General features: G+C 42.7%; 1 long non-coding RNA gene across 1 annotated transcript in view; it reads left to right on the top strand.

Annotated features, from left to right (window-relative positions):
- Nucleotides 1–10803: 10803 nt before the first annotated feature.
- LOC106573454 (uncharacterized) overlaps nucleotides 10804–18713 on the top strand; it is a 39573-nt gene continuing 31663 nt past the window's right edge. The window contains exon 1 of the long non-coding RNA XR_001321349.2: nucleotides 10804–10946. This is a non-coding gene — a long non-coding RNA (uncharacterized lncRNA). The remainder of the gene's footprint in view (nucleotides 10947–18713) is intronic.

The following is an 18713-nucleotide window of genomic DNA, read 5'->3' on the forward strand; positions in this document are numbered from 1 at the left end:
TTGTAAAGTCCATGGAGAATAAGAACACCTCCTCCCAACTGCCCACTGCACTGAGGATAGGAAACTCTGTCACCACCGATAAGCCCACTATAATTGAGAATTTCAATAAGCATTTTTCTACGGCTGGCCATGCTTTCCACCTAACTACCCCTACTGCATTCAACAGCACTGCACCCCCCACAGCTACTCGCCCAAGCCTCCCCCATTTCTCCTTCTCCCAAATCCATTCAGCTGATGTTCTGAAAGAGCTGCAAAATCTGGACCCCTACAAATCAGCTGGGCTTGACAATCTGGACCCTTTCTTTCTAAAATTATCTGCCGAAATTATTGCAACCCTTATTACTAGCCTGTTCAACCTCTCTTTCGTGTCGTCTGAGATTCCCATAGATTGGAAAGCAGCTGCTGTCATCCCCCTCTTCAAAGGAGGTGACACTCTTGACCCAAATTGCTACAGACCTATATCCATCCTACCCTGCCTTTCTAAGGTCTTCGAAAGCCAAGTCAACAAACAGATTACCGACCATTTCGAATCCCACCGCACCCTCTCCGCTATGCAATCTGGTTTCAGAGCTGGTCATGGGTGCACCTCAGCCACGCTCAAGGTCCTAAACGACATCGTAACCGCCATCGATAAGAAACAATACTGTGCTGCCGTATTCATTGACCTGGCCAAAGCTTTTGACTCTGTTAATCACCACATCCTCATCGGCAGACTCAGTAGCCTTGGTTTTTCAAACGATTGCGTCGCCTGGTTCACCAACTACTTCTCTGACAGAGTTCAGTGTGTCAAATCGGAGGGCCTACTGTCTGGACCTCTGGCAGTCTCTATGGGGGTACCACAGGGTTCAATTCTTGGGCCAACTCTTTTCTCTGTATACATAAATTATGTCGCTCTTGCTGCTGGTGAATCTCTGATCCACCTCTACGCAGACGACACCATTCTGTACACTTCTGGCCCTTCTTTGGACACTGTGTTAACAACCCTCCAGACGAGCTTCAATGCCATTCAACTCTCCTTCCGTGGTCTCCAACTGCTCCTAAACACAAGTAAAACTAAATGCATGCTCTTCAACCGATCGCTGCCTGCACCTGCCCGCCTGTCCAGCATCACTTCTCTGGGCGGTTCTAACTTAGAATTTGTGGACAACTACAAATACCTAGGTGTCTGGTTAGACTGTAAACTCTCCTTCCAGACTCACATCAATCATCTCCAATCCAAAGTGAAATCTCGATTTGGCTTCCTATTTCGCAACAAAGCATCCTTCACTCATGCTGCCAAACATACCCTCGTAAAACTGACCATCCTACCAATCCTCGACTTCGGCGATGTCATTTACAAAATAGCTTCCAATACCCTACTCAACAAGCTGGATGCAGTCTATCACAGTGCCATCCGTTTTGTCACCAAAGCCCCATATACTACCCACCACTGCGACCTGTACGCTCTCGTTGGCTGGCCTTCGCTTCATAATCGTCGCCAAACACATTGGCTCCAGGTCATCTACAAGACCCTGCTAGGTAAAGTCCCCCCTTATCTCCGCTCACTGGTCACCATAGCAGCACCCACCTGTAGCACGCGCTCCAGCAGGTATATCTCTCTGGTCACCCCTAAAGCCAACTCCTCCTTTGGTCGTCTCTCCTTCCAGTTCTCTGCTGCCAATGACTGGAACGAACTACAAAAATCTCTGAAACTGGAAACACTTATCTCCCTCACTAGCTTTAAGCACCAGCTGTCAGAGCAGCTCACAGATCACTGCACCTGTACATAGCCCATCTATAATTTAGCCCAAACTACTACCTCTTCCCCTACTGTATTTATTTATTTAATTTATTTTGCTCCTTTGCACCATATTATTTATATTTTATCTCTGAACTTTCTTCAAACTACAAATCTACCATTCCAGTGTTTTTCTTGCTATACTTTATTTACTTTGCCACCATGGCATTTTTTTGCCTTTACCTCCCTTATCTCACATCATTTGCTCACATTGTATATAGTCTTTTTTTTTTTCTTCTACTGCATCATTGATTGTATGTTGTTTTACTCCATGTGTAACTCTGTGTTTTTGTATGTTGTCGAACTGCTTTGCTTTATCTTGGCCAGGTCGCAATTGTAAATGAGAACTTGTTCTCAACTTGCCTACCTGGTTAAATAAAGGTGAAATAAATAAAAATAAATAAATAAAATATTAGATTTTCACATGTGATTGAATTCCACATGTAAAAGTGAGATTTTTCACATATTAATGTTTTTCACATGTGAAACTGCAATTCACATTTGAGGTGAAAACATGTTATTTCCTCACATGTGAAAATGTTTGTGTTAACATTTTGAACTCTAAATGTAATACATGTGAAAATATTTCATTCCCTCAGTAATTATATTCTGTGCTTCCCACCATACACCTAATGTATCTACACTCATAAATCACCTTTCACTGAAAATGTACTGTCAGATATTGCTCCTATCTGTGTGTAACACAGACACAGCCACAATTCAACCATCAATACAAAAACGGTTTTCCCATGCTAGTCTTCATCAGGGTGCTAGTTTGATCCAATGATGCAACTTCTAAAGACAAGTCTCCCTCCTGCCTCCTCTCTCACAGACAGACAGAGCAGTGTCACAACAGAGACTGAGATCTAGAGACAGAGCAGAGACAGAGAGAGAGACACAGAGAATCAGAGCATGGAGGGAGAGGTTGTATGAGTGAGGTAATGGCATTCCACAGAGGATCTGTGTTGTGAGAGAAAGAACGGAGCATTCTTAGGCAATGGAGTTTAAAGGGATGGAGGGAGCATTCTGAGTGCTACTCTCACCCCTTACAGTGTTCCTCTCCTTCAGTCACCTCCTCACAATGGCCTCATCTGTAGTCTATGTCTGATTTCTACTGATTAGGGAGTAGGGGAATAGGAGGGGAAGAATACAACTGTGTCACTTCCCATAAAAAGCAAGGATTTCAGAGAGAAAAACACATCTAAATGGGTTCCAAGGCCCAGTCCAAAGCCATGTCAGCACTAATAGTAAAAATAGCTGTGCCATTGCCAACCATCACCTGGAAAGTTCTTCAAATACACTGCCCTCACCCTCTCCCCAACACACACACACATACACAAGCAGAGCCCCTCTCAGAGCTGTGTGTATAATAAGAATATAAAATGACTGGAAATACTGCGAGCAGTTTCATTTAACGGTAGTTACAGAGTTAGAGAATGGGACTCTTCTCAAGTCAGGTCAAACTCAAGGTTTTCTGAATCAACTACTAAACTGTTTCATCTTTTTTTCTCAAGTACTTTTCTCTGTGAGAGAGTAACAGGACTAGAGTAGCCAAGAGGTTAGTAATTAGCCACAGAGATAATTAGCAAAATGGAAGAAAGAGGCCCTGATGAAATGATAGCTGTGGGATATTTCAACTCTCCCTCTGCTGTGGTGGGTGTATGTGTTTGTGTGTGTGTGTGTGTGTGTTTGTGAGTGTGTGTGTGTCTGCGTGTGTCACATGTTGCCCTCCCTTGTTCTTCTGTTGATGAGGGTGACGCACACACACACACACACACACACACACACACACACACACACACACACACACACACACACACACACACACACACACACACACACACACACAGTAGAGGGGGAGTTTCTATGGGTCTTGTAATGGGTCCCTTTAATTTTTCTGTGCAAATAAATAAACATAAGAAATAACTAGCTAGAAATAAGCAGGTAATGACCCAGACAGAGGGAAAGGTTTGATAGAGACTGTGCTGAGTTGTAATGGATGAAGGTCAAGGATGGAGCTCCTCATGAATCAAGTCGTTAAATTAAATATTAAGGCGTGAGATAATGAACTGCTAAACTCCTCCCTTCAGCTTCTGACTCACACAAACACACACACACACACACACACACACATACACGTGCACACACACACCTAACCTAACTCGTAGACTGAAGCCTCTACGAGTTCTGAAAGTGGACAACTCTCTAACCCCTCAAATGTTCCTGTACGCCTACTGATGAGCTCTCTCTTTCTCTCTCTTTCCCTTTCTTTCTTGCTCTATTTCTCTCTCTCTTTCCCTCTTTTTCTCTCTCTCTTTCCCTCTCTTAGGCCTGATAATATGGACACATCACACACATTCATTTTCACCCTGAGATTATTATCATTATCCTCCTTTTCAGTGTTTGTGTGTGTGAGAGAGACATAAAGAGAGGAGGGGAGAGGAGCTTTTACTAATCTCTGTGGATTGAGATGGAGGGAGTATGTGTTTGTCTTTCTTAGGCCATGCCGCAGGAAAAGTATACAAAAGAGAAAGGGAACAGAGAGGAATGGGAATGTATTATTTCTTCTCCATATTATATTTTATCCATTATCTATTTCTCTCCTTTGCAGGTGATGGAAATGTATCTCCTCTTCACATCTCCCCCTGCTGTCTGTGAGAGGGGTGGATATGTGCATCTGTGTGAGTGAGAGAGAGAGAGAGAGAGAGAGAGAGAGAGTTTGCTGGGGTTTTCTGTTCTACCTGGGGGATGAGTTTTCCCTCAGCATTCCTCCTGCTCCAGATAAAACCACCAGTCGAAACCCTTTCAGACACCCTAACTCCTCTTCACACACACGCACACACGCACGCACGCACGCACACACACACACACACACACACACACACACACACACACACACACACACACACACACCCTAACACACTTGATTGTGTTAGTCCACTGAGCTGAAGTATTGTGATGTGAATGACCTGGATTTAAACCCAGTTCATCACAGCGCTGCCATTAAAGGGCATGTCTGTATAGACACACCTGAGAGCTGTCCCTTCAGCACCACACCACCCCTGACAACACAGCAGAACTCTCCATTTACATTGTACATTTTAGTCATTTAGCAGATGCTCTTATCCACAGCGACTTACTCTCCACTTCAGCACCATAGACAGCTACTAACCCACCTGAACCAGCTCACACTGACCATAACGCACACCTTCCATAACACAACCACTGTAATATTCTAAATAGAGCAGCCAGGTGATACAAGTCAGTATTAGACATCCATCCATATCTGAGGATGTCAGGAGATACGTGGAAACCGACCACTAGGGGCAACAGTGAGTGCTGTTACCTTGAAGTAGGTTTCAGTTTTGCTAACGCAGTGATGGTGGATGGGCATAAGCATCCACCTCTGATGCAAAAGGTTACATGTTCAAATCCAGCAATATAAAGTTGATTTTGAGAGTTTTGTTTTAAGCCTATCTCAAACCTTAACCCTTACCTTAAGCATTCTGAGTCAATGCATACCATTAAAAATTAAGAGTTAATGCCTAAACTTAACCTTAAATACTTTGACATTTGGAACAACTTAGAAATCTGAAGTTTGAGAAACATTGTAAACTTGCTCTTAGTCTATTCCAACAAGCTCTCAGTCTCACTTCAGAATTAGATGTTCATCCATACTGCAGCTAAATTATGTTTACTGTGTTCATGTGTGTGTGTTCATGCGTGTTTGTGTTTACATGTGTTTGTGTGTGTGCGTGTGCATTTTAGTGTATTTGTGTGTCATGGCCTTGGTTAAGCATTCCAATGATTTTGGCCTCTCTTTCCTCTAATCCAATCACTGCTGTGTTATTTTCAGAATGTCTGCTCACCCGATCGCTTCATATCATTAATCAGTAATTCACCAGCAGGACGTTAATGTTTCATAACCAAAGCTGCTGTGGTCAATTACTAATGAATTGTCATCTTGGTGAGAAGGCTTGGAGGAGCAGCCAGGTTACCCGTGATACAAGTCAGTATTCGACGTCCATCCATCTCTGAGGACGTCGTGAGATGAAGTGGAAACCGGCCACTATGGGCAACAGTGAGTGCTGTTATCTTCAAGTAGGTTTTGGTTTTGCTAGGGTGATGGGGATGGCAGATGGGCGTCAGCATCTGCCTCTGGTGACAAAGTTTTCATGTTAGAATCCAGCAATAGGAAGTTGTTTTTGAGATTTATGTTTTAACCTTATCACGCGTGACTTCCAAATATCTTCCACACACCCCAGCGTGTTTTTTTATGCACGTGATGTCAGAATGCACTCACTGTTCTAAAATGTGATTGTTACACAACAGGATAGTTAACTCACGCTGCCCTCGAACCAAGGCATGCTGCCTGCTAATTATCTATAGGCTATGTTTACATTTTATTTAAGTTTTATTTTCTAACAACAGTTTGAATTGAAAGGTGTTCCACCTCCTCATTAATTCACATAGAAGTAGCCCATTTCACTGTTGGGAACAATTTACCTTTGAGGCATTACTGAGCCGGACAAACTTCTCTCTTCGACGAGAGCCCAAGCACTTCCCCAGTGTTTCCCCAGATAAAGTATGCAGACATTTGCACATCTCCATTCAGAACAGAACTTGCACAAACCTTTCCCCCGTGGCACATTTTCCAGCTGGCACACACATTGTTGTTTTCCTTACTAATAATAACTGTTGACATATGTGCGTTCCTATCAAATTAAGTGCTTTATTACGTTATTGTTATCATTTGTGTATATCGTACTGTTGTTTCTACTGTAGCACACCGAATGCATGTATGGAGCATAAGGTATTTACTGTTTTATTCACGTTTTCAAGTTCTGGTGACAAATCATACATTGTAATGGACACATATGGTGCGTGTAAAATACTTTTTTGAAGGTTGGGCTGATTATGATGACCTAATGCTAAGCTAATTGCCAGATATGTGTGGAGCATTGATTAATGATATGAAGCGATCGGGTGAGCAGACATTCTGAAAATAAGACCGCAGTGATTGGATGAGAGGAGAGAGAGGCCAAAATCAATGGAATACTGAACCAAAGCCATGACACACAAACACAAACACATGTTTGTTGACATCATACAATGCATTCTGGTTGTCACGTAAACGTCTGTCAGACCAAAGATGTTATAACAAAACGAGGTGAAGGAATGGTTCACTTGTCTTTCGAGGAAGCTTCCGGAGGTGAATGATGAAGTGAATGATGGTAGACGACACAACATGCATACTGCAAACAGACCCAACTCTTCTTGTAACCTCTTTTCTTTGGTTGACGCAGGGAAAAAATCATGGCGGCATGCACAAACTACCCATTGTCGGATTACTTTAGATTTTTAGAAAGTGTATTACTCAATTTATTATTATTTAGATTATGAAGTGTGATGAATTGTAAATAGTAATTGTTATTAGATCATTCATATTATGGTTTAGGTCAGCCGAGTTAGCTAAATATGACTGGTTGTGTTAGGTCACTCTTTCCCCAGTTAGCGCTAAGACTAATGTATGCTACATTTTCCAATTTGGATGAGACTTGTGTTATGCTGTTGCTACTTCTGTGAATGTATGAACATTGCATCCAAAAATAAACTGCTCACATTGAGGACATAACTTTGTAAAGACTGTGTTTGTGCAAAAATGTTTCAGTGTGGCCAGCTCAAACGCTGACCGTTGTGTCAATTGTAACTGGAGGTTCTAAATAAGTTTGAGCGTATGCTACAAGGACCACTGTAGAACCATCACATCCGTGTGTTCGTATGTGTCAAAGGGTTAAGCCTAACCCAAACCTTAACTTAATCCTAACTTTAAAAATGTGGAGTTAATGCCTAAACTTAAACTGAAACACTTTGCAACAGCTTCAAATTGTGACTTTTGAGAAACATGGATGAACGTCTAATTCTGATGTGAGACTGTGAGAGCTGGTTGGGAGGAGAGGCCCAGACAGTTGTAGTTATTTTCTCTCTCTCTGTGTGTGTGTGTGTGTGTGTGTGTGTGTGTGTGTGTGTGTGTGTGTGTGTGTGTGTGTGTGTGTGTGTGTGTGTGTGTGTGTGTGTGTGTGTGTGTGTGTGCGTGTGGTGCGTGTGCGTGCGTGCGTGTGCGAGAGAGAGAGAGAGAGAGCAGACGTACACTCCTCAGGTCAGTAGCTGTCCATTGGGGTGTGTGACCTGCAATCTGTTGGCCATGCCTCTGTAACCTGGATAATTAGAGACCTGCCCCCTGTTAGGAGCTATAAAGAAAAGACCATATGACAGAGCACCTTCATAAGCATCAGACCGCAATACAGATGGATGTGTGTGACAACAACTTCTTGTTCTAACTTACTCTCTTGTTTATCTGACAATAACGGCCAGTAGCTGTATTGACCAAAGGTAATGTAGCCTCATGATTCTTACTAGTCCACGTGTTTCTTTCACTGTATTGCCAGTAGCTATATTGACCAAAGTGAATGGTTCTAACTAGCTACCTTGTCTACAGGACACTAGGCACATATCGAAGCACACTCCTTAGTACACTGACTTCTCTGTGTGAGGGTCCATCAATCATCGGGCTAAGACAGGGCTGAGGACTATGGGTAATGGAGCATGGCTAATGTTATTAGCACCGGGACACAAACACTCTGTGGGGACTCAAAGACAAGGCTCTCGTTTGGGGGGGAACAGTATCCCAGAGGACCAACTTCCTGCCGCATGAGCAGACCGGCTCTCCCTAGGCGGGGGAAGTGTTAGGCAGCAGCATGCAAGCTCTCCTAACACACACACACACACACACATGCACACACACACTCACAAAGTAGCTTTCCCAAGAGGGAGCGGTCTGCAGGGGTCTCTAGTCCATAAACAAATCGATATGGAGGGGCACAACTGCACCGCTATTCACCAACTCACCCACGCCCCCTCAAACCCAGCAGAGAGACAAAATAGCCTGATAGACTATGTTCTCTCTCTCCCTCCATTTTTTTCTCACTCTTCCTCCCTCCCTCTCCCTCCCAACCACTCTCTCCCTCTCTTTCTATGTTCCTCTCCCTCCATCCCACCCTCCTTTCTCTCTCTAGGTCTGCTGTGCTGGGGTCTATGGGGAGAAGCAGTGGACAAAGCTGTGATGCTGAGGGACCCTTAGGGGTCAAAGCAGCTTTCTAGACTCTCTGCATACATGCATGCCACAGGGACAATGAGGCCTTTATTAGGAAGGCCAGCATCTGACACACACACACAAACACAAACACACACACTGGCTTAATGGGAGCTAGGGAACACTGGAGCAATGGGGCTGCAGTCTGGGAGAGCTGTCACTGACACCGGGGCTGTGAGTGTGTGCGTGTGTCTGTACGAGCGTGTGTCTGTACATGTGTGCGTCTGTAGACGCTCAGGTGTGTGTGTATATGTGCTGTATGTTGTTGGGATGTTGTCAGCATACCGTATGGTGATGCAGAAGTATAGGAAACAGAACACCAGTTTAACACTGTACTTCGCCCAGTCATCTCGTCATGCATACAAAACAGACTGGCTGCACAGTATACAATAAAGATGTGATTACATTTGCAATCAAAAATGACTTTGTCTGAAATGTCTCCGTACGCTTGGCTAACTTCACAATACACAGACACAGATATGCTTACTGAACGCTCTGGTTCCAATGCTGGTGAGGTTCTTGTTAGGTTGGTTGACTGTGTGTGTGTGTGTGTGTGTGTGTGTGTGTGTGTGTGTGTGTGTGTGTGTGTGTGTGTGTGTGTGTGTGTGTGTGTGTGTGTGTGTGTGTGTGTGTGTGTGTGTGTGTGTGTGTGTGTGTGTGGCTGTGGGTGTGTGTGTGCATGCGTGCGGCCAAGCCATGCATGGAGCATCTTTGCATTCTGTTCAAGAGGAGCTGCACACTTACATAATGGCATTCTAAAGACTATACGCACACACACACACAATCACAGTAGGGGTGACACCATTGAGACATTCCACATTTGTTGAGTGAAAAACAGAGATGTGGATTTTCAGAAGAGGGGGGAGGGAAAGAGGAAGGAAGAGGAGGGGAAAGAGTGTAGGAGGAATGACGAGAGCCCACTAGCCTCCAGCCTATAACATGTGTATACCATGAATGTCCTGGCATGGATAAGGCGGCGGCTCTGGTCTCAGTGCTGAGTAGGAGCTCAGGCAGTAGGCTGTAGGCCAACAATGCATGTTTCTCGGTTCCCATCTATTTATTTAGAGGTTCAGAATCAGATATGATACTGCCTAATGGTGTAGCATTTCGTTTACCAGGAACTTGTGATAACATTTAGAACACAAAAACCCTACACATATTACTGGCATACCTTTAGGCTGGAAGTTGAGGATGAGTTATCATGTGTAGGCTATGTGTTATTTTCAACCTTGGGCCTACATAAAGATGTGAGATCTTAATTTGATCACTCTGTTGTTCCAGGAAATGTCAAGGTCTATTTGTGTTTTAAAAAGGTTTCTAAAGTTTGTAATTTACATTTTAAAAAATCCGATTTTATTTTCCCTAACTACAACTGTATCAACCCCTAAAAAAGTGTCTATCCATTACAATCCACGCCATAATTTACATTTCCTGTTGTTGCAGGAATATTTTCCTGCTGTAAGAAACTGGTTAGATTAATAACCTACACCTGTAGCAATTCTTGTTTTCTTTATCCCTGCTTACTAAAACAAACATGAGTTTATTTTTATCTTCTTAATCATACATTATCTTATTATACATGATCTTATTAATCCTAAAATCATACAATCTGATTTTATTAATGATACATTCCAAATATGTGTCAGTATGTGCTTACATTTTGTTTTCACTAGGTTGGTGATCCCCCCCCTCTCTCTCTCTCTCTCTCTCTCTCTCTCTCTCTCTCTCTCTCTCTCTCTGTGTTATTCTGGTAAAAGGGGTGAATGGCCAAGTTTTCTTTTTATGCAATAAAAATATGTCCTTGCCAGATCGATTGTTGTTGCTAGGAGACTGAAGCATCCTCTGGCAAGGGCTGCCCGCGCTCTGGTACTAGATGTCTTTTTTTCCTCCCTCTCTCTCGCGCTCTCTCTCGCTCTTTCTCTCTCTCAGTATGACTCTGAGGGATCAGGAGTAAGACAAACTCGTCTCAAGTGCTCAAATAACTGCAAGATTTGCGCGCCTCACATTCTAAATAAAGTAAGTAATTTGTATTTTTAATCTCTGGACATTGGATTTAAAATGTGTCCATTTGCAAGAACGCATAGGCCTACGTAGGATAATGTTTGACAGGTAGTCCACATGCGCGCGCTAAGGCAAGTTCAATGAAATGTTGACGGAATGACGTGAGTAAAATAAAAATTTATGTTGTGGTGTGCATTGTATTTACAGACACTCAATCATATCTGCATCCTTCATCATCATCAGATATGATGTGTGAGTGATAGCCTAATATTTGATTCATGACAATTCTCTTTCTTGACTCGAGCAAAAACAACTTGGCAGAGGAACTAAGGTTAAGTCAGACTGCCATATCAGAGAAAAATGAAAGAAATTGTATATTTCCTTGCGTAGCTGTAGCAGTGTTTTCCTCAGCGTGGAGAAGTTATTTTGGCTGTTATATAATTCGTTAGGCTACAGACACCAAATGGACAGAGGATCCCAGGAAACCAAACTAAGAAACGATGTGTGAAGGGGTAATAACTGCTTTCTAACCTCGGTGACACATTTGATGGATACAGTTACTGATGAGGTCATACGAGTATTTTGTTTCGGGGGAAGGAACACCAACAAACTGGACCAGAACGCATCGATATACGCACCCGTCAATCTGCTGTGTGCACCGCTACTCTGCACTCCTCGTCAGCAGGTGAGCGCGCGCGCGCGTTTGAGTTCCTACCTGTCTCCTCCCAGGCAGCTTTGGGATTTGGTAGGAGGTTGTATTTAGTCAGTGGTGTCGATTAGCACAAACTCATTTATGTGTTGTTATAGTTAGTTGGAGGTAGGCTAGATGGATATTGTTTTAGTGAAGTGAACTGGACAGTGTCCTGGTATTAGGGTACTGTTGCCACTGCGTTTCTCTGCTGCCTCTCAGGACTCTCTGACTGACAGACTAGGGGCTCTATTTTTATTAAAAACCTAATGCAATGGTAAATCTGAGCATAGGCGGTAGGGCTATAGGTTCAGGGGTGTGTCAGAAATACACTACATGACCAAAAGAATGTGAACACCTGCTCATGGGAAAGCTTTCCACTAGATGTTGGAACGTTGCTGCGGGGACTTGCTTCCATTCAGCCACAAGAGCATTAGTGAGGTTGGCACTGATGTTGGGTGATTAGGCCTGGTTCACAGTCGGCGTTCTAATTCATCCCAAAGGTGTACGATGGGGTTGAGGTCAGGGCTCTGTGCAGGCCAGTCAAATTCTTCCACAAACCATTTATGTATGGACCTCGCTTTGTGCATGGGGGCACTGTCTTGCTGAAACAGGAAAGGGCCCAAACTGTTGCCACAAAGTTGGAAGCACAGAAGCGTCTACAATGTATGTTATAGCATTAAGATTTCCCTTCACTAGAACTAATGGGCCTTGCCCAAACCAGGAAAAACAGCCCCAGACCATTATTCCTCCTCCACCAAACTTTACAGTTGACACTGCGCATTCGGCAGGTAATGTTCTCCTGACAGCTGACAAACCCAGATTGGTCCATCGGACTTCCAGATGGTGAAGCGTGATTCGTCACTCCAGAAAACGCGTTTCAACTGCTCCAGAGTCCAATGGTGGAGAGCTTTACGCCACCCCAGCCAACGCTTAGCATTGCACATGGTGATTTTAGGCTTTTGTGCAGCTGCTAGGCCATGGAAACCCATTTCATGAAGCTCCTGATGAACAGTTCTTGTGCTGACATTGCTTCCAGAGACAGTTTGGAACTCGGTAGTGAGTGTTGAAACCAAGGACAGACGATTTTTACATGCTACACTCTCCTGTTCTGTGAGCTTGTGTAGCCTACTACTTCGCGGCTGAGCCGTTGTTGCTCCTAGGTATTTCAATTTCACAATAACAGCATTGGGGCAGCTTGACAGAGGCAGCTCTAGCAGGGCAGAAATATGACAAACTGACTTGTTGGAAAGGTGGCATCCTATGACGGTGCCACATTGAAAGTCACTGAGCTCTTCAGTAAGCCCATTCTACTGCCAATATTTGTCTATGGAGATTGTATGGCTGTGTGCTCGATTTTATACACCTGTCAGCAACGAGTGTGGCTGAAATAGCCTAATCCACTAATTTGAAGGGGTGACCACATACCTTTGAATACATAGTGTATGTTTTCTATTTTCACTATCACAATTCGCACTTGCTGGCATTGGTGCAAAAGGGCTGGTTTTTGATTAATAAACAAGTTGTGGGTGTGTCAAAGCTTGGTCCCTCACTGGCCAATCAGAACGTACTCCATGGCTAAATATGTGGTTGCTTCAAGTTGTGTAATTTTGGTCTTTTAATTAATGCCTTGGATTCAACTCCAATTCCAATGTTAGTCAGTTATAGTTTGTTAAATGGCTTATAGAAACGAAATAATAAAATGTAGACCTATCTTTGCTAAATACCTTAACTTTAACCCATTTTCAGTACACATTGTTCTAAGTAATTGCATGGCTCCAATAGCATGCACACTCATATAGGGGCTAGGCATTATGGCTGAGCATGGACATGCCAAACATTGTCAATATCAAGACTACATTCAATATTGATAAGGCCTAAAAAGAGAACAAATAATTCTAATCAAATTCTAAACAAAACAAAACAACAGCTTTTTTAAATAGGCTATGTCACACTTACAAGCACCATCATTTCTCCCCGTGGGCATTTAATATGAAAACAACGCAGAATATGGAGGGTTTTATGCAAATCCAAACTTTTCTCAGTAGCTGGACAAAGATCAAATAAGAGAAAGGGAGAATGTCCACTCACCGTTAAACTGCTCCCAAATAGGCATATGTTTTATAAACATAATCGGAACCATATTACAGATCTTCGGAAGCTGCTTTGCAATCGCGTCACGGACGTTGTCACCATAATACCAGGAAGGTGAATCATTCAAACAAGCAATCAGTAATTATTTTAAAATAACAACAACAAAACATAAATGTTAAATGTAATGATATCATAAAAGCTCAAGGATAAAAAAAGACACGCATTGCTCTTGTACCAGCCTTTGTTCCAGTAGAAAATATGAACATATGAAACAGAAAACAAGCAATTGTTACAGTTTACATGTAACTTCTAAATACGAGTTTCACTGGTGTTCACCGAGGTTCTCGTCTCTCGTTTCATAATGTGCATGGACACGTAGCCTACATCATGGAGGGGGGTTTACGCAGTAAAAAACGGGACCTGCATGGCTAAAATAACGTTGGCCTGCCTACAATGCATAAATAAAAAGGGAACGTCAGCTCACTGTTTTACTCTCAAACGTTATATTTTAATGAAGCTTTGGCGATTAAGATTTATTTCCAACCGGTCTCAGGAGCCAAAGCCTGTATCGACAGTCTTGACTACTTCGTGATTGCATTGGGCAGGACAAAAAAAATGCCTTAATTGAGTGGAGGGGTGGCTATGCTTGGTTATTAACCAAATAAAGCAAAATGGGAAAAACATATATATTTTTTCAAAGTATAAAGGCACCAAAAGCACATTAGGCTATGGCAGGTAGCGAAGTGGTTTGCGCATTGGGCCACTAACCGAAAGATTGCTGGATCGAATCCCCGAGCTGACAAGATAAAAATCGTACTGCTCCTAAGCAAAGCAGTTAACCCACTGTTTCCCTGGCGCTGTGGGTGACGATTTAAGGCAGCCCCCGCACCTCTCTGATTGAGCGGGGTTGGGTTAAATGCGGAAGACACATTTCAGTTGAAGGCATTCAGTTGTACAACTGTCTAGGTATCTAAAACCATTCAAAAATATATATATCCCTATCTGCGCTGCCTCAAATTAGCACTTTAGATTATGTTTTGGAAATGCCAGTGCACCAGTTTTTACATGACGAAATTGCAAACTAACGTGCGTTGACTCTAGCGCCGTCTTTACGCCAGCCGAAAATAGAGCCCTAGGTGTGTCAGTGTGTGTGTGTGTGTTTCTCACTCCTGACTTGTCTATGTGTGTCACAGGGTGTCTCTCCTAAAAGGGCTCTTTCACATCACATATCTTTACCTGGCTCTCCTGAGGGCTGTTCTTTTCTCTGTGTGTGTGTGTGTGTGTGTGTGTGTGTCTATGTGTGTGTGCGTGCGTGTGTGAGTATGTTTGCATAATGGATAGGTGAGTCTGTTCCGTACAGTATGTGTGTGTATGTGATGATACATAATTGATTCCCCCACTGTCTGTAGAAAATTTGTATCTGTATGTTTGGTGTTGTTGGTTGGTTATACATCTCTGCCTCCATAAACCAGTTACTATTATATATATATATACGACCTGGCCAAGATAAAGCGTAGCAATTCGACACATACAACACAGTTACACATGGAATAAAAAAAACATACAGTCAATAATACAATAGAACAAAAGAAAACAAGAAGTCTGTATACAGTGAGTGCAAATGAGGTGAGTTAAGGCAATAAATAGGCCATGGTGGCGAAGTAATTACAATATAGCAATTAAACACTGGAATGGTAGATGTGCAGAAGATGAATGTGCAAGTAGAGATACTGGGGTGCAAAGGAGCTAGATAAATAAATAAATACAGTATGGGGATGAGGTAGTTGGATGGGTTATTTACAGATGGGCTATCTACAGGTGCAGTGATCTGTGAGCTGCTCTGACAGCTGGTGCTTAAAGTTAGTGAGGGAGACATGAGTCTCCAGCTTCAGAGATTTTTGCAGTTCATTCCAGTCATTGGCAGCAGAGAACTGGAAGGAAAGGCGGCCAAAGGGGGAATTGGCTTTGGGGGTGATCAGTGAGATATACCTGCTGGAGCATGGGTGCTGCTATGGTGACCAGTGAGCTGAGATAAGGCGGGGCTTTACCTAGCATCTATCACAACTAGTAGGCTAGTTGAAATCTATCACTATTCTGAATCAAGTAGCTCAAATAGCTCTCATTATTATTGTCAATAGTCAAGTTTAGGGATGATCAGTAATTCAATCTGGAAACTTCACAATAGGTTTTGTAGAGAAAGAGAGGGAGCGTGAATGTGTTCATGTAATGACACAATATTGCGGTGCATGTGTGTGTGAATGGATATGGCCTTGTATAGGCCAGGCATTTGTGTAGATGTGTACAGATGATGCATGCGTGTGCGTGTGTGCATGTATGGCCTTCCAGATGATATTTTCCATTCAGAGCTGTACTCTGTGGGCTGAATGCAGTACAGAGCCTCCATCACATCATTAGCAGTTCAACAGCATTCTCTCTAATCAGCACAGGGAAATAAGCCCCTATCAACTGAATGTTTCTGTGTCAAATCAAAAAACAATTCAAGTTTATTGGTCGCATACACAGTTAAGCAGACTTTATAGCAGGTGCAGCGAAATGCTTGTGTCACTAGCTCCTAACAGTGCAGTAAAACATGTAAAACTAAATAATAATCAAATAATAGTACACAAATAATAATCAAAACTAGAAGCAAGAAATCACAAGTGTCAGGACGAATCCAACCCGAATAACAATGTACCAGTAATCCAAACACAATCAATGCCTATATACACCAAAAGATATACTAAGAATGATATGTATCGGGGCGGCAGGTAGCCTAGTGGTTAGAGCGTTGGACAAATAACCGAAAGGTTACAAGATCAAATCCCTGAGCCGACAATGTAAAAAAATATCTGTTGCTCTGCCTCTGAACAAAGCAGTTAACCCACTGTTCCTAGGCCATCATTGAAAACAAGAATGTATTCTTAACTGACTTGCCTAGTTAAATAAAGGAAAAAATAAATATGTACAGCAGTATATACACTGACTTTACAAAACATTAGGAACACCTGCTCTTTCCGTGACATAGACTGACCAGGTGAAAGGTAATGATACATTAATGTCACTTGTTAAATCCACTTTAATTAATGTAGATGAAGGGGAGGTGACAGGCTAAAGATGGATTTTTAAGCTTTGAGACAATTGAGACATGGATTGTGTGTGTGCCATTCAGAGGGTGAAAGACAAAATATTTAAGTGCCTTTGAATGGGGTATGGTAGGCGCACTGGTTTGAATGTGTCAAGAACTGCAACGCTGCTGGATTTTTCACACTCAACAGTTTCCCTTATGTATCAAGAATGGTCCCCCACCCAAAGTACATCCACCCACCTTGACACAACTGTGGGAAGCATTGGAGTCCCCATGGCCCAGCATCACTGTGGAACGCTTTCGACACCTTGTAGAGTCCATTCCCTGACTAATTGAAGCTATTCTGAGGGCAAAAGGGGGTGCAACTCAATGTTAGGAAGGTGTTCCTAATGTTTTGTACACTCAGTGTATAATACAATGAGCTATGTCAAGAATCCAGTATAAAAAAAACAAGTATATGTGTATAACAAAACTAAATGCATTGAACAGTTCTAGATATATTAGAGTGAGCTATGTGAAGAATACACGATATGGATGAGAATCCGGCACATTACCAGTATATAAATAAGAATCCAGTATATAAAGATGCGTAGTGTATGAACAGTGGAACCAAAACGCAATGTACAGTAGTAGATGCATGTACATAAGAATGTGAAAAATACAGTATATGAATACACAGCGTGATAAACAGTATAAAGGAAACAGTCCAGTGTTTTATGTCTCTACATACAGCGAGGTCCAACATTTTCGACACCCTCGATAAAGATGAGCAACAATGACTGCGCAAAACAAATAAATAAAACACTGAAAAGGGGCAAATCACATTTCACTGTGTCTGTGTGTACGTGCATGTGTCTGTCTGTGTCTGTGTGTGTGCATGTGTCTGTCTGTGTCTGTGTGTGTGCATGCGTGGGCGTATGTGTGTATATTAGTCCGGGTGCCGTTCGTCTGTCTGTCCGTCAGTCCTCACAGTCTGTCAGTCTTTTCATACAGTAGCCAGACATGATAGGACAGAGGGCTTGGGCATTGACATGAACAGCATGTAAAAGGAGACAAATCCCTGAACTGCTTCTGCGTGTCACCTGATGGTGCATTTATTGCTTTTTCTGGGAATAGGAAAACTGTAATGTCATGAATTCATATGGCGCCCATGCAGTTCAGGTGTAGTGGTGTTACACTCAACTGATGTATGAGTATGTTGTTTGTAGAATGAGTCTCGAAAGTCATTCAAAGTCAGCATTTTATTGACTCACAGCTTGCTCTGGGTGTGATCGTGATAACTCTGACTCTAATCGCTAATGATGTCAATGGTTCATGTACAGTAAAATACAGCTCATATCATCCTGCAGTTTTAGGTGCAGTATTGTGTTATGCTTATGTAGTGTAGTGTGTGTTTGTATCTAGACAGTGGGAAGGCTTTATTGATCAGACGTTCTATGTTGTTCGATGCACTTAATGTGTCTCTGTAAATCTTACACCGTTCTGCTCTGTCAAAGAAACAGAGAGACTACAAACCACTGCTGCATGTAGTGCACCACTTAACACACATACTCTCTCTCTCTCTCTCTCTCTCTCTCTCTCTCTCTCTCTCTCTCTCTCTCTCTCTCTCTCTCTCTCTCTCTCTCTCTCTCTCTCTCTCTCTCTCTCTCTCTCTCTCTCTCTGTGTGTGTTTGCTAAGGCAGTGAAAGGGTAGTGTAATGTATAGGTCTGGGGTTCTTTTCCGCTTATGCATTCTAATTTTGACGCCAAACCCACCGCTGGTGTGTGTGGCCAAATCAATCATTAAAATGTATTTGTAAAGCCCTTTTTACATCAGCCGATGTCAAAGTGTAGTACAAAACCCAGCCTAAAACCCCAAACAGCAAGCAATGCAGATGTAGAAGTACGGTGGCTAGGAAAAACTCCATAGGAAGGC

Source organism: Salmo salar, chromosome ssa16, assembly GCF_905237065.1.
Source record: "Salmo salar chromosome ssa16, Ssal_v3.1, whole genome shotgun sequence".
Lineage (NCBI taxonomy): Eukaryota > Metazoa > Chordata > Actinopteri > Salmoniformes > Salmonidae > Salmo > Salmo salar.